This window comes from Myxocyprinus asiaticus, chromosome 44, assembly GCF_019703515.2.
Source record: "Myxocyprinus asiaticus isolate MX2 ecotype Aquarium Trade chromosome 44, UBuf_Myxa_2, whole genome shotgun sequence".
Taxonomy (NCBI): Eukaryota; Metazoa; Chordata; class Actinopteri; order Cypriniformes; family Catostomidae; genus Myxocyprinus; species Myxocyprinus asiaticus.
This window is the reverse complement of record NC_059387.1, coordinates 25,690,066-25,705,978: the sequence shown is the minus strand read 5'-3', so window position 1 is coordinate 25,705,978 and position 15,913 is coordinate 25,690,066.

The following is a 15,913-nucleotide window of genomic DNA, read 5'->3' as shown; positions in this document are numbered from 1 at the left end:
AAGCCTCAGCGTCAGACGGGACAAGCCCGCTCTCCGATGCTGCGCTCGATAACTCATCATCTTCCGGGGTGCCAGACGAGATGTCGAACCCGCCCTGAGACGAGCCGGCGATCTCGTCCGAGCACATGATTGGGGCAAGCGAGCATGCTGGGGAATGGGAGGTCCGTGGGAGGATACCCGGTAGAGGTTGTCCCATTGAGGTCCCCAAATTGCCCCCAGTGCTAACCGGCACGGCCTCATACCCGTAGGTAGAAGGACCGAGGCGGGGAGGACATGATCCATCCACGAACGATGTCTCTGCATGGGCAGCGCCCAGACACGTAAGACAGCGATCGTGGCCATCGGAAGCGGAGAGATAGCGACCGCAACCAGGAATAACACACAAACGGAAAGGCATCTTTAAAAGGACGTTCCGTGTGTGCCGCTCTTTTATGAATAGAAAATATACTCTTTTTAGAGTATACTCTTTTTTTGCTCTGCCGAAGTGCCCAGGGGCGTTCTCTGCACTGCACAGGCACAGAGGGGGAGAAGCTGCTGAAATGCACCGTCAAATCCAGCAGTCTTTAGCGAGGTGAGTTTTTCTAGGGGAATTGCATTCAGTGCACTGAAAGGCTTCGAAGAGAAAATCTGAATGAGTGGTTGCATACCAGCTCCTTTTATACCTATATGTCCGGGGGAGTGGCATGCAAATTCCACTCGCCAATTCTCATTGGCCTTTTTAAAAAAAAGCAGAGGTGTTTGGGGCTCCCAAGAGTGACCCCTAGTGTCACTATATCGATACAATGTCGAGTGAGTGACAGATAGGGAACAACTTGATTAAATGGAATTTATTTGTATTTTTTTTACCCCATTGGCAATTCGTTTTTTCTTGTTTTAAGCATAAACCCTACAAACTTTTTGATATTTCTCGACTTAATATCTTTTGTTACTATGCTTTAAGTAATTTTTTCTTGTTTTAAGGATGTTTTTACCAGTAAATAAGACAAACACACTCAGTGAGAAAATTACTTTTTTTGATTTGTAGAAATTTTTGAAGAATTCTTGTTCAGCTGTTGTCATTCAACAACAGTTCACAGTGACCTGACCACATCTGTCAAGCAAAAAAAAAAAAAAAAAAAAGAAAAAAGAAAAATTATAATTCACCATAAAAGTAGTCCATGCATCTTGTGCTCTATATTCCAGGCCATTCGACAGTATATAACTAATTAATTTTAAAACGTTGCAGGGCGCTTCGATCGCCTAGGGTGCTTTAGTTCATACAGGAGAAAAAGTTTGGCTTCTTCCATTTTATAAATTAGGCTTAAGGCATTTTTAAATTCTGGACATGAACACTAGATGCTAGCTTTGGGGGAGGGCAAAATTAGCAATTTCAATTTCAGTCTGTTCCTCACATAAACTGGTATGGCTTCAGAAGACTTGGAATACAGTGCACAAGTTCTATAGACTGCTTTTATGAATTCGTTTTGGAGCTTGAAAGCCGATCGTCACAATAAACTTGTACGGTAGATTTATAATGATTCTTAAAAAAAGTTTATATTTGTGTTCCACAGAAGGAAAAAAAAAAAAACAGCATCCTGGTTTGGAACAACATAAGGGTGAGTAAATGACAGAATTTTCATTTTTGGACTGTACTGCATGAGGAACCAATCTGCATGCTGAACATCTAGAGAAGATAGGCCTATAAATAGGGAGGAAATGCTGTCTATGGTGAGGGAATGACTGACAAACTGTCTGGCCCATGCTTCAGTCTGTGGACTCTCTGCATAAATATTTAAGATGGAAAGAAGAGACTTCAGTGAGGAGTTGCAGTCTGGTCATATCGATTTTATCTAAACTCTGCAGACATGATCATTTCCTATTGCCAGCTGGTTGAGTTTTCTTTTTTTCAGGCCAAAGTCATGCAAATCTGAGATAAGTTGGAGACCCCAGGGCTTGGTCACATTTCCGTACAAGAATCTTGTGAATTCTTTGAATAATGCAAACATGCAAATGAAAAACAGTGAAAAACAATCATAAATAATAATAATAAAAATAATACGGGACAGAAATGACTGGCATGGGTAAAGGTTCATTAAATGGAAAACAACTGACTGTACCATGAGATTTTAACAACTGATGCATAGTCAGATTGGAGAGTCATGGGGTATCATTTACTCAGGAAGTTCATTTACAGTATATTCACATAACATATGAAGGCCAAGCGGATGAATATGATGATGACCCCTTATATGCATCAGGATAATAATGTTTTTAGAGATGCAACATGTAGATTGCGTGTCATACAATATTCAGATATATACTGAGTTATGCATGACAGGGCACCAATATCTCATCTATGACAATGACCTGTATTTCATAAATCTGATGATTATACAGTATATGATTATTGTGAATTTTAAAAGATGCTCTTAAAAATGGCAAGGATTCCAGTAGGGCTGCAACTACCGATTATTTTGATAATCGATTAATCTAATGATTATTAGAACAATTATTCGACTATTCGCCAGTTATTGCAACGATTAATCATTAGCTCTTAACTGATTATTCAGCTTGTGCCCTGACTTAAAATGTTGTATTGAACGTGCTTAATAACAATAAAGAAGACAAAATCATCTTTTAAAAATACTTCTAAATGACATTCACTGAATTAGAGGGAAAAAAAACAACTTTTTATTAAGTTTAATTCAGTAAAGAAATTCATTGCAAAAAATCTTATTGTTTTTGTCTTGCTTTCCATTTAAAATTGTCTAAAAATCCTTAAAACAAGATACATTTACTTGAGAAGCAACATTTAAGATATTTAGACTTGCTTTAAGAGAAAGTATCTTAAATAAAAGTGTATTTTGTATATAAGTGTATTTTTCACTTGGTTATACTTCTGCAAGTGCAGTAAAGACAAAATATACTGATATTCAAGATCCATTCTTTAAAAGCAAGTTTAAATATCTTATATGCTGCTTCTCAGGTAAATGCATCTTTTTAAAAAGGATTTTTAGATATTTTCATATTATATCCAACATTCTCAGATATTTTTTTTTCTTCTGTAGTATAGCTGCTAAAGAAAATGTATGTTGTTTTAAATGAGTTTTAGATATTTATATTGGAAAACAAGCCAAAACAAAAACAAATCAAAATTGTATTTTGTTGCAGTGTATAATGGGGTGAAGACTATCCTCTCTCACCTTTCTGTTCACTTCAATTCATCTTTAACTCACAAAAAAACAAACTCTCTCTTATTAATAAACCTACGTATTGCCAATTTTCTTCACGATAAGAAAGGCACAGTGACGCATATATTATGATTCAGTAAGTCCCGAGCCATCACGTTATAATCTAGCTGCAGCAAGCGTGTGTGCTCGAGGGACAAGTGAGCAAGAGTGTGCATCAGCCGGGTGCAGTTTCAGTCTCTCCCCCTTAGATCGGGACATTCGTGCAACTCATAGAAGAGGCGCTGACCTCATGGAGAAATGCCAGTTTCGGAGTTTGCAGTTATTTACATTATCTGCTTATGTATTATTTGAACTTTAATAAAGCTATAACGCATTAAATATAACTGTATTTCCTTTAAAGACGCTCGACATGCAAGCTTTGCTTCAGCAGAGCAGCAGCTCAAGCGCCACTTATTCCACAACGAGAGTGCTTCTGTATTTACTTATTTTGTATTTTTGCATTATAATTCCCTCATACTTTGCGATCTACATCACCTGAAACTGTTTGGAAAGTTTAGAGTGCATCTGGACTGTGAGCTGTGTAATTCTTCCTATCCTCAGTCAGTCAGCTGCAGTGCTGCTCTCATGCGCCATCATTAGAGTTTAATGTGATCTCATGTTACGTTAAATGAGATCAAACGACTATTCGACAACGAACATTTTTGATGACAATTTTTTATTCTCGACGTTGTGGATAACGTCGACTAATCCTTTCAGCCCTAGTTTCCAGACATCCCTGAAGCCCAAACCTTGCCGTTATTCAAGAACTTGATTAGCACTCAGAAATAATTGTATTTCTTTCTTATACTGACACTCTTCCATATCAGTTTCCTCATTTATCTACAAGGTCTCTAAAGACCAACAAGACAAGTAAATCCTCAGACACTAAGACTTCATTAACTCATTGTCAACACTGAACATGGCAGGTATCCACTACCAGAAATAGCCTCATTTGCACCTCTGAACATCACATTTTTCTCCTTGCATACTGTCTTACTAATTACTTAATGACTCTAATTAATTTTAATTCCCTATCACACAACCCATCATTGCCCCTCTCTCCTCTTAACAGACTGCAGATGCTGGACCACTGGGGCACAGCTGCTGTTTTTTCTGCCCGAGAAAGTTTTTAATGATCAACCCAGGGGCTGCTTTCCCAGTTGATCTGTTGCTCACTACACTCGTGTTCTACATGAACTGAAGGTCATCTTACAAATAGATGGAAGAGAGACAAGGAGGAAAAGGAATTAAGGGAAGTCTTGATAAATCAACTTCTCTTGTAATCTTGCTATCACAAACAGTGTTAGGGTTAACGTGTTATAAGTAACATGCGATATGAAATCAGATAATGTTTTTCAAGTAAAAAGTAATGTACATTTCTTACTCATGCGGATGACTTTTCAAATAAGTAACATGCATTCCTTTTGTATTTATTTAATCTATTGTTGCTTTCTAACTTTATTGACTCGGCTGGATCAAGTAACCTAGAAACAGTAACAAGCAAGGGGTCCTAAATCTGCTGGGTCTGCAGAATATGTGCTGAGCTTAGAATAAGAAGTCCAGTAGGGTCACATCAGGCTATGGGTTGTAGTGTCTGAGTGAACAGTGGGTCTATTCCCAATTGACCAACTTGTGAAATGTACCAGCTTGAACTGGGGTTATCATTACTAGTTTGGATTTCTAGCCGAGAAGGAAGCAAACAGCTTTGGGACTGATAGGAGCATTAGAGTCTGTGCATCAGCCATTCAAACAGTTTTAATGCCAGTGCACAAACAAATATTTGTCCAATACAAACCCATAATGAGCAAAACCATAAATGTAAAGCAATTTTACAACTGTTTTTTATTTATTTATTTATTTTTTTACAATTTTACAAAATTGTAAACAATTTTACAATTGTGAACAACTGAGAACAAGCAGTCCCAGGAAATGCTTTTGCTTCTAATGAGGGAACATCAGAAATGTACTTTTCTATTTGCAAATGTGTGAGCTCACAATTATAAAAGAATAAGACTTTTTTGTTTTGATTATCAGAAAAATATGTTATTTCTTTGTCTAATGCAGAGGTGCTTAAGCTGGAAAAGATCTGTCAGCTTTTTCTGCAATTTGAGGATATTCATTACAAGTTGATTTTGAACTGTGTAAGAACTAAATGAACAATATCACACGCCAAAAGCTGAATGAAACAATAGTTTGCAATAGATTAATACATTAACATAACATTATGTTTTTATGCGGCATTGTAATATTATGCATGTTTGATTTCAACAAACCCCTAACGCTAAGTATTAAACTTCTGTGTGTAACTTCTCCCACATTGTTTGTGCTATCAAGTTGAATGATTCCTCAAATAGCAATTATACTTAATAATTTTGCCTGGCGAAAAATAAAATGGGCACAAAAAAATCCCTCAGACTTGGAGGTGGGCTGTTTTGACCTGAGCCAATAAGAAACCACCCAAAACATCACAACAAACACCTAGCAATCAGTGTTGCCAATTTGGGGAATTTGTCTCCAAATTTAGTCATTTTCTCATAGTTGCTGCCACTTTTAATTATGTTTTGTGACAAGGAGCTATTTTGCCTACATTCAAATATACATTGCTATTTTTCGATTTTGGGCAATTAACACATGCTATAAGTCATATCCAATAAAATATGCCTTTACCCTTTTCCGATCAAAAGCAGGTGCGTATGGACTCATTTGCATTACAATTTAGAAGATTTATGTAAAGCCTGTTTTAAAGCAGCTGCTATCAAATTACATACTTTATCGGTGATCTTGTTTTATGTCCATTTTATATGCTTTTTATAATATTTTTTATAATATACACATACATCCATTGGTCTTTATGTACACTGTAAAAAAAATCCTGTTAAATAACGGTAAAAAACTGGCAGCTGTGATTGCCAGAAATTCAACGTAAAAAATACGGTAACCACGTTTCAGGCTTTACGGAATGTAATTTTGATGCCTGTATATTTTACAGTGCATTACCATCATTTATATTATTAAATAATAAACTTGATATATTAACCTAAAACTGTAAAAATCTGCTTTTCACTTTATAATGTATTGTTAATCACTGTAGTAATGGCAAAAGGGCACATGATGAAGTTCATCAAAAGAGGCCCTTCCTGGAGTAATGACCAATTAACATGTAGAGACAGTGCTCAGTGTCACTCACACAAACATTTAATACCATCAGGGTAACATTAACTCAACTACAGTAACAAAACTACATCAAATATAACACAGAAAACCCCAATGTACATAACTGATATTAAAAATAAGAAGAAACATAACTATTCCCATAAAATATAATGAAATGAACTGGGTCATGCAGGGAATTCTGGGAACTCCCGATTATAGTTTTTTTTACCGTAATTTTAACAATAATTTACCGTAAAAAGTACATGTACTCTCTTGTTAAACATAATATACATTTTTACTGTTAATTATACAGAAAATCATACTTTTTACATGAAAAAATATATATTTCTACAAAAATTTCCATAAAACTACATGTATTGTCTTTTTAAACATATTAAAACATTTTACCGTATATTTTAAGGTAACTTACCCGTTAACCTTTGAACGTTTTTTTCCTGTAGCATTTTTACAGTCTTTTACTGTTAAAATTCCGAACTTTTTTCACAGTGTGTTTTCTTAAAGAGCAACTGTTTGTAAAAAATTTTGACTTTTGGGTAGTTTTGGAGATTATTAGAGGGAGGCGTTTGGCAACACTGTTAGCAATGCTCCAGCAACTGCATAGAAACATGCTAAAAAACACTCAGATGACCTTAGCTACAGAATAGCAATGCCCTATCAACCCCCATACATTGTGTTGGTGAGTTTTGCACAGGTAAGCACCACTTACATTTTCTTCAGAAAACTCAACCTATACAGTTACTCCCAACACCACTTGAACAACTGTGTTCTTACTCAGTTAACCCTGTGACCAAAAGACCAATGGTGAAACAAAACAAAAAAAAATTATTCTGTATGTATACAACATACATATGATCCTGGAGAATCCAAAATACAGTGAAGATGACTGACAGGCTGGATGTATATTCTTTACATTTACGTTTATTCATTTGGCAGATGCTTTTATCCAAAGCGACTGACAAAATGAGGAAGGATACAACATAAGTGATTCATCTTAAGGAGACAGTAGTACGAAAAGTGCTGCATTACAAAGTTTCTATTGCATCAGAAAGTACTATACAAGAAAGAGATTAAAGTGGAACAAGGTATTTATTTTTATTATTACGAGTGTATGGTGAAGTGCTCACGAAAAGCCGAAAAACCCATTAGTCTTCAGCCGTTTTTTGAAAACAGAGAGGGAGTCTGCTTCACAGATGGAGTTGGGAAGGTTGGTCCACCAACGAGTTACAGTAAAGCCGGAAGTCCGGGAAAGTGATTTGGTGCCTCTTTGTGTTGGTACAACAAGGCGCCACTCATTTGCAGACCGCAGCCTTCTGGTGGGAACATAGGTCTGCAGGAATGATATTAGGTAAGCTATAGCAGACCTAGTGACTGTTCTGTATGCCAGCTTTAGAGCCTTGAACTTGATACGTGTAACGTGCAGCAACCAGTGTAGAGAGACAAGGGGTGTAGCATGCACTCTCTTGGGTTCATTGAAAACCAGAAGTGCTTCTGCATATTTAAAAATATGTAAAAGTTTAAAATCATTGTTCCAGTATAGCATAAAGATAATCTGACAAACATTTCTTTTTATCTCTCTTTTTGTGTGTGTGTGCTTGTGCAAAAGCTGGTTACGGCTCTCCTAAGCGTAAATGAAAACAAAAGAAGATATCGATTACATATGTTAGATAAGGATCTTTCCTCAATTTTGTGTAAGTGTTTGTTCTCCTAACTGTTTGGTAGATTATTGTCATGATTTAAACAATGTTGTAGTTTCAGATAACAGAGTTTGACTCCATTTGCAAAATCTAAAGCTTAAATTGCACACCAAAGTAAAGAAACATCTCAAATGAGATCTCTTAAATATTTAAATCATTTCTTCTAACAGTGAGATTAAATGGAGTTTTGCATTGGTTTTTCAATGTTTCTCCTAAGAAAAAGACCCCAGTAATCTCACATGTGTCTCCTTGAGGGTTTCAGAAGAGATCTCAACAATGTCTCAAACTGTGCTCAGATTTGCTAAAATACCAAAGTCTGTAATCAGAAGTAATGATTTCATTGTGAAACATTTCTCATCCAATTCTTCAAAGAACAAAATGCTGTGCTTGACTAATTTTTAAGGTTTGATAGTGATACTCTTACAGTATGACAAACAATTGTTTAATTTGTTATTTTTATTTCTCAGGAAAATTGACTAAATTAATTACTAAACAAACATAACTGAGAATAACAGTTAAGTCTCCTGAATTCTGAAAGATTAACCTCTGAGAAATGTAATTTTCCCCTGGGAAACCAATAGAAATAGGTTCTGGTGGTGCAGGAGTAAGGTGTTTCTCAACTCATTGTTGGTTTATAATGATGTGGGGCCTCACAACCATGTGGGGTCAGACATCTTGTTCAAAGGGAATAAGATCAATATGTTTGTTTGTACCCTCCAGTACTCCAAGTTGGTCATAATCTAAAATCATTTCATTGAACACACTCACCTTTACAGTGACTCCATCATCTCACCTCGAGCAACTCTCCTCTCACTCAATATCTCCTATGACCAAAGGAATAGCTGAACTGAATTAAAACTCTGTATGCATTCAATAGATATGATCCTTTAAAAAACACAGGAAAGATAATTGACACGCTGAATGTATATAAAGTTAAGCAGATTTATCAAAGCAGAATTATTAATCATGTTCCTCTTTTCTCTTGTGTTAGCAATAATAACAGCCACACAGGGAAAGATGGACACAATGTTTAATAGGAAAGCAGCACAACACCCCCTCCCCAACAGCCATCTCCCAACACCCTAAACACCTGCAGTTCACACCAGGCTGCAGTAAACCATGTAATGCTGCATGACGCCTTATTGAATTTGGGCAAGGAAAAATGTAAATGAAATGCAGTAAATGTAGGTTACAAGGACAAACCTGATATGTCAGGGTAAAATGTTATGTTGCTTTTTCAAATCTTACAAAAGAGAATTTAGAATTTAGTATAAATGCATTTAGTCAACTAAACACTGAGCTCATCCACATCTTTGTACAAAAGAGCAAATACTGGTCATCATAATAAAAAAGTTAAAATCCACCACTCAGAATGTGTTTGTTATAGATAGGGCTGTCAATACATTAAAAGTTTTTACCAAATTAATTACATGATCTGTCCGTTGTAGATTTAGGGTTCATTTACACATTTTTGAGTGTGCTGTTTTTTATGCCTGTTGTTCTATGTATGCATGCATCAGCAGCTATATCACCTTGTAGCTGAAGACTGGTTGCCTACTGAAGCTAAGCAGGGCTGAGCCTGGTCAGTACCTAGATGGGAGACCTCCTGGGAAAACTAAGGTTGCTGCTGGAAGAGGTATTAGGGAGTCCAGCAGCGGGTGCTCACCCTGCAAAATGTGTAGGTCCTAATTCTCCAGTATAGTGATGGGGACACTATACTGTAAAAAGGCACCATCCTTCAGATGAGATGTTGAATGGTGATCCTGTCTCTCTGTGGTCAATAAAGGATACTTCTTGAAAACAGTAGGGGTGTAACCCCAGTGTCCTGGCCAAATTTGGCACTTATCAGTCATATAATCCCCATCCATTAATTGGCTCCATCACTCTCTCCTCTCCACCAATAGCAAGTGTGTGGTGATCATACTGGTGTACTATGGCTGCTGTTGCATCAACCAAGTGGATGCTGCACACTGGTGGTGGTTGAGGAGAGTCCCCTGTTCACTGTGTAAAGTGCTTTGAGTGTAGTGTTATATAAATGTAACATTCATCAAATCAACACCTTTTGGTCATTGTCACATCTTGCAGTGTTTTATTTATTTATTTATTTTTAATAAAAAAAAATTTCAAGTTAAAAACAACTTCAAATAAAAGCTTGAGGTCACAGAAACTAGTTTTATTCCTAGACTCTATAGGAACAACATTACTATACAGGATAGCTGAAAAGAATATGACTACATTTTGATAAAACAGTGGATCAGAGTAAGATCAGAGAAACACATTCAAAGATTTTGAGAAGAAAACAATATGTTATATTTACATCATTGGGGTCTGTGGGACCCCAAACATAAAGACAGTAATGTCGAGGTACGTTTACACGACAACGATGTACTTTTTTCCTTTGCGTTTTTGAAAAGTTTCACATACAGACAACAACGTTGTCATAATGATCCCCGTTCACATGGATTTGCGAAAACGACTAAAAAGGCTGAATCATGCATGCCGGTCCAGTAGTTGGCGATTTCACTTTGTAAAGAAACACTACGCTCCTGCGCACATAAGCATTCTTCCACAGAGCGGTGAATACAAACAATGAAGATTAATCGTCGCAGTAGTGATGCAATAAATCTACACTTTGCTGGAGAAGCGTCAATAAACTCAAAATCTTGAGCAGCACAAACACAGCCCTGTAGTCCGCCATTGTAGTTTTGAATGCCTCGCGCGTTGTTTTGAAGTACTCGCGTGCATTTTCACAAATTTGCATTTTTGTATGTTTACACGGAGACGATAACAGCATCCTTTTCAAAAACTTGCACTATGAAACCCGTTTTCAAAAGTTTGCGTTTTCAGGCCCCAAAACGCTGATGTTGTGTAAACGAACAGCCAAAACACATAACAAGTTTTCTGTTTTTAGTTGAAAACGTTGTCGTGTAAACGACCCTCAGTCTCAATAGAACATAAGGGTTAATGCCAAGATTAATGCATAATTATGTACCCTAATGCATGCTGACATTAATGCAGAAACAAACAAGAGTATTGTGATCATTTTCTAGACTTTCACGCTGAGAGTTTATCCATGGGTAAACACTTCATTGTGTGAGGGAACAAAACTTTTGGAATATGCTGTACGAAGGTAGATGCTGAGGACTTAGAAAGTCATTAACTGATAGTAAATGACTAATTAGTTATTAATAATTAGCTTATTTTCAATGTGCCTTGGGAGCTTTGATTTAGCAGTAGGCAGCTTTAGCATTTATTTATGTGAGCCTGCATGGATGAACCCACAGGCAAATTTAAAATGGGCATCTAAGGGATTTTTCATATTTAAAATATTTTCACATGGAAAATTCACACTCTCAGTGTTTGATCAAAATGTCTCTCTTGTACCATGTTTACCAAGTTTTGAAGGATTCTGTAAAGATTCTGTAAGAATTAACAAACAGTCATACAGTTTTGAAAAGACACGAGGGCAGGTAAATGATGATGCAATTTAAAGCATAAGCAAATAGATTACAAAAATGCTTCTGGCTTCTCCCTCATCTTTTTCCTGTCTCATAAGCGTACCTCGCTTTTGGAGAAATGTAGTTCTGATCATTACAACCACTGAGATAAGACTTTGGCTATGAGGGAGAAATCCTTTTGATTATCAGGCACAGCCCTAGGAGAACTGCCATTGCTGCTTTGTTTCCAGTGGCTTCTGTCTACACCAAAACATGACAATATTCAGGGGGACATTTAAGCTAGTATGTCACAGATCCTGGCATGGGTCTTTACAAATCAAACCTGTTTGACAGACCGTAATTCACATACATTGAGTCTATGTGTTCAAGAGGAATGACAGAGGACCTTGGAGAGGCCCTTTCTCCCAGCTTCCCTTAATTCGCAAGTCTGTTTAATCTTCCTCACCTTTAAGGACACAAAGTGAGCCAAAAGAACTCTTCAAAAAGACACTGTGTTTCTGCTGGGGTCCCTGAGGGCTAGACGGCCATTTGTAGTGTGAACGCGGTGTGTGAACGGAGAGCTATGTGTGAATTAATAAGGGTTCAACAGCGAGATTGTGCATACAGAGAGGCCCTGTAAGAGGACGGCAGTCTCTGGATACATGGCAGACAACAGCGTCCTTGAGAGCTGCTCAACAGTCAGCTCCCTTCCATTGCTATTTCCTGTGCCCTGCTTGCCATCCATATGAATAAATCATAAAAAAGAGAATGCATTCATGTATTTTAAATTATCAGACTGTTGCACACAGTGTGACATGCACCTTTATCTCTCCTGTTTCAATTTCTTCTCCTGCCAGCATTCATCAGATGGTGTCCCCCATCTTTAATCACACAGCAGAGTGTTTCACGGTCATTTTTGAACGTGAACGACCATGCTTGACTAAACTTTTGTGTATACGTAATGCCTGAATGATTTCTCTGCATCTACACTTCCAGTCCACTGGAAGTACATTTCCAAAAACAAAACAAGATAAACAATATACTGGAATCTAATTTCAAGAAGAATCCGTTCATTTTTGCTTGATAAATAATTTTGTGTTGTGTCTCCAATTGATGCCCAATGCAAAATCTGGGGCCTAAAGCAAAACCAGTTAATCATAAGTGCAGAGCTCACATGAAGACTATGGATCTCCACACTCCACCTTGAAGTAAAAAACAAAACAATACACATGTCCCCCCATTACCACATTATCATTTAAAAGGTAGACTGGAAGTATTGTTTGTAATTTCTCTTTATTTCTATAATATGAACTTTCTTGGGAGAATAGGAAATGTGAGGGTCTCATATTTCACACATCTATAATTCAGTCGTACATTGAAATTAGGTTCCTGCATGTATCACAACTGAGTATAAATATTTAAAACACAATTACATTTTACAGAGTGACATTAATGAAATGAAATCGAGGAAAACACTTCAATCTCCAAATTACTCCAAAAACAAAGTTTCAAGATTGGAAAGGCTTAAAATTACATACTGTAATGTTAATAATTTACAATAAGTTTCCGTTTTTTAACATTCGTTAACAACATTAGTTAATATGAACTAACAATGAACAATACTTGTACAGCATTTATTTATACTGGTTAATGTTAATATCACTATTTACTAATATATTTTTAAAATAAAAAGTTGTAAATGTTAACGCACTATGAACTAACATTAACGAAGATTAATAAATGCTGTAAAACATATTTGTTCTTTGTTTGTTCATGATACCTCATGCATTAACTAATGTTAACAAATGGAACCTTAATGTTAAGTGTTACCACTGTAACCTTTTAGGGATCCTGCCCCAGGTATTTTGTTAACAGTGGTGAATTCTCAGGGCCAGCAAAGCCTTCTCTGCTGGCCTAGCATGCCAAATAAATAAATAGTTTTCATCCTTTCATTCTCAATCACCTTTTTGCCTATGTATTTTTAATCGCATTCCGCTCTTAATTAATCTACAAACAAATAGAGAAAAACGAAAAGTTTATCCAGTCAGAATTTATTCCTTGATGCTTACAAGCAAAGTGTGACAACTGTTTCACAAATCACAAGCCCAAAGCCAAACTCGTTAGCCGAAGCAGTGCGTGAGTTTGAGCTCCACCCCCTCAGGCCTTCAGAATTTCCACAGAATCCCTCAACAGTGCAAATGAATGAGCAACTAAAGTCAGATTGTCATCAGCCAATCAGATTGATTTATTTGTTCTTGGTGGGTGTGATCTTTAGGATATGTCCCAGTCGAGGCCTTCTAGCTGGCCTTGAGTGATGCAATTAAGCTTTAAATGTTGTACATAATTCAAGAGCGAAAAGCGCGAGATTGTCATCACTGCCGCTATCGCCATTGAGAAAGAGATTCTTATGGATTTAAAAACACGAGATGTTCTGTATGATTGTGTGATTGCTTAATTTATTAAACAGAAAAGGAGGACTGATTTTCACTTCAAGCAAATTGGTAAGTGCTTTTTGCATTGTTATAGCAACATCAGGAGTTTTCTAGGTGTAAATTAGGTTGCTTGAGCATTCAGTGTCGGATCAAGTTTTGAAAAGTAGTGCTGTGTTCCATTCAACTCGGAAAGTCGGATTTTACAACTTCCTACTAGGAAAAGTGCAATGGAATGCATCTTTAAGTCAGTATTACAACTTGTAGGCTCATGCAGAGATTCTCAACTCTGATTTCGCCGAGATGCAGGGGCATGATGTCACACAAACATGTTGACACTCAGGGAGATATACAAAGTAAGTGATTCACTTTATTAAGTAATATCGATAAATGAGTTCGTTTCCACATTACATGATATTAAAGCTTGTTTAACAAATGCCTGCAGAAACAGGTGTATAAAACATTATAATCTCTTTTAATAATTGTACACCTGAAGCACAAATGCTAGCACTGCAGCATTGTTTATCAGTTGGGTTGCTAGGAGACATCTCTAATGTGAGTCAAACCCCTGCTAAGCTAACGGGAGCATTACAGTTCCGAATATCTGGGAATGGAATGCATTTATGGTCGGAGATATCAAGTAGGAATATCCCACATCCAACTTGAATGGAACGCAGCATAACCGTGTACCCTGACGAAACGAAATTTATTGCAAGCAACATTTAAAGCAAATATTATTAGACCTCCTTGGTAGATTCATATGAAAAAATTATGATTTTTGAATGTCTGTTCAGGAGACGTTTCACAAAACAGTCATGCTGCAGTTAAAATTAGGCTTGCTTGAGCATTAAGTGTCGTTTCAGGTTCTGGCTTTCATGCGTGGACGTGTTTTTAAAATGTCAATTGGTATTACTAGTTAGCTGCGACATAATATATGATGCCCAAAGGCATAGGGTGTCTTATTCATTGTGAAACTGTATTTTCTTAATGGCATGGATCACACTGAAGGCCTAGACTTTAAATACATGGCTCATCACTGTTTGTTAATAATACTTTTGCTAAACCCTACCAGTTTGTATATATATATAAAATTGGAACATTTCTTGGACCTTTTATGAAAGTGAAGAATTAAAAAAAAAAATGGAAGTCTTTAATATTCAAACTGATCTATCACGCTTTTAATTTTGCTAATATTTCACAAGTGAATCACAAATAAGATTAACCAGACAAATCCCTCGGAGGAACAAATTAGCATCACTATGATCCTCTAATAATTTTTCTATTCCTACCCCCTCAATTCACAGATGTATTTTAATCATGGTGCTTGTGCAATTAATGTAATTGAACTTTTTCATATCCTAGAGAATACCTAGCCCACATTCACACACATGACATTTACACACTGTAAAAGAATAGTTGCTGAGGAGAAATGGTGCGCTGACCCACTTTGACTCACAACGATTCAAACCTTAACAACTGTTCTCAGTTGAGGTCAAACTAAATAGAGCCATTTAGGAGCAGATGACAGAAAACTTTTACGAGAGCACTTGCTTTGCAAATGGCCTGGAAAAGGCCACAAAAGGGCAAAGGAGACACAGACGTGCATGTTCAAATCCTAGTGGACAGCTAAAGCAAATATGAACAAATATTTAATCAGATATCCAGCTTAAAGTCAACACGAAATGGCATTCGCAACCCATTTTCCTTCCATAACGTGACATTTCAGAGGGAAACAGGATATTCAATGAGCTACAATATGTAGGACAACACTTGATCTTATCCTTTGAGAATTAATTGGATTGTTTAAAAAAAAAAAGAAAAAAAGTGGTCTCCATATGACAGGTGGTTTTGGGGGGGAGCAAACAGGGTCCATTTTGATTTCATATTGACTTTAATACAGTCTCTGGCTGGACTATACTAAGGAACTGCATGTACGCTCATGAAATTATGTTACAGCTGATTATTTTGAA